Below are 2,257 nucleotides of genomic sequence, written 5' to 3' on the forward strand. Positions count from 1 at the left end.
GGTGGAATGACAAACACGGGACAACAGCTGTATGGGGTTGCCATCTGACCAAACACACTGAACCCATCTGTGCTGACGGCACCTCGAGGATGCCTTCGGTCTGCCGTTTTTTCCTTATGTAATGCATTGAAGCGCTTCCATGCTTCACCATCCGATGTGTGCACCGTCATCACATTCCCATCTACATCTAGTTTGGTTCTTTTGCCCGTTTTGTGCCATGTCATCTATCTGGCCGTCTCTTCGACCACGAAAAGACGTTGAAGTCTTGGTACGTTTGGCATATACCGAAGGACATTAACGAGTATTTTGGTCTGCATCTTCTCACCCATACCGTTGTCTACCACAACATACCTGGAAGAATTGCAAATGGGACAATAGTTCAAGTCCTCATACTGAAGCCTAAATAAGACACATCCTTTCTCACAGGCATGTATCTTCTCATAGGGCATCTTAAGAGCATGGAGAATTTTGTCTGATTGGTATAGGTTTCGAGGTAGCACATGGCCTTTGGGTAGAAATCGTTCGAATACTGTCATCATCGCGTCGTAGCATTCTCTGCCCAAGTTGAATTGAGACTTCAAAGCCATTATTCGTGAGATGGCATCTAGCTGACAAAGCTCAGTGTGCTCGTGGAGAGGACGTTTTGAGGACTCCAATATTTCAGTGAAGGCCTTTGCAGATTCCTCCACCTCCTCGTCCGAGTCCCGAGCATCGTCAAAGTCTTGCACCATGTCTAGGGTCCCGGTACCATGCTCGTCGGTGCAACGATGAACCACCTCGGCTCTAGCACATTGGGCAGACTCACAATGTAATGTCCAGACCATGTAACCAGGCGTAAAACCAAACTTCTGCAGGTCTTTACTCATTTCAAGCTCGTCCCTCTTTTTATAGTTGTCACAACGGGCACAGGGGCACCAGCTTAATTCCTGGCCATTTGCAAATGCGGCTCTAACAAACCCCTTGGTTTTCGTTAACCATTCCTCGGTCCAAACTTTATGACTTGTGTAACCGGTGTACATCCATGCACGATCACTCATATTGACTTCCTACTGGACACACAAGAAATATATACATAATTAAGCAAACCATATCCATCAGTTAATTGAGTTTGTCGGTTTTATTACGTCCATGCAACCTACACACTAATAGGTAAAGATAGGTCCTAATCCCACCCAAGTATATGTAGATTGGATTCATTTTCCCATGCTCTGCTTCTGATCCGACGCAAAATTTCGGCAGCACCTCCCCGTTGTTCTCCCGATACACGTCTCAGCAATAAGCAGAGAGGATGTGTACCCGGAGAACTACAGGGAGGCACTGACGAAATTCTGCATCGGATCCAGAGTAGAGCATATGGGAAAACAAACCCTATCTACACATACTCGGGCTGTCCATGGATAACATTGGACAATTCAAAAGAATCACGATTATAAATATGCAAATGCATGCATATTTATAGATGTAACCCTTTCGAACGGGAGACGCATAGTGGTTACGCATACTGATGATTGACACCTATAGCTAGCAAGTTTCATCGGCACGAAGAACGAAATAGAGCAAATGAAGGGGGAGGAGGAGATGGCATTTGTGATCACCAACAAACGCAGGGGCGGAGCTCGTCGAACACTAGACCCTCGCAGCGACGAAATAACTGCACATTTAAATCCAAAGATGAATAACATAGCAATTTTTTTCTTCCGTTCACCTAATTAAATATTTACAATAGGACGAGCGGGTTAGGGGGTACTTGGCGTCGATGGAACCCTAAATAGCAAGTATCATCGATGCGAGATACATGTGGCGCTCGGTGTTGAACACTAGATCCACATCCCACAAGTGAAGCCGGTGCCCGGCGTCCCGCAACAATAGTTATGGTGGCCGATGACGGTCGAACACCTTGGCGAATTTGTCTGGCAGCCTCTGCGATGAGGATTAAAGCCAAGTTTTGAAATTTCAAACAACCAAACCGACTTGAGTCAGTTTGGGTGTTTCAAGTTTCAACATTTGCCTTTTAATCGTCATCGCAGAGGCTACCAGACAAATTCTCAATGGTGTTCGACCGCCATCGATGCCGAGAACAGTTGCTTTGGGACGCCGGACATCGGCGCCACTTGTGGGATGTGGATGTAGTGTTCGACACCGACGACCACATGTATCTCGCACTGACGATACTTGCTATTTAGGGTTCCATCGACACCGAGGAACCCCCTAACCCGCTCGTCCCCGAGCGCCCTCAGGTATGGCGACGCACGGTCGA

Source organism: Triticum dicoccoides, chromosome 1B (genome assembly GCF_002162155.2).
Source record: "Triticum dicoccoides isolate Atlit2015 ecotype Zavitan chromosome 1B, WEW_v2.0, whole genome shotgun sequence".
NCBI classification, from domain to species: Eukaryota; Viridiplantae; Streptophyta; class Magnoliopsida; order Poales; family Poaceae; genus Triticum; species Triticum dicoccoides.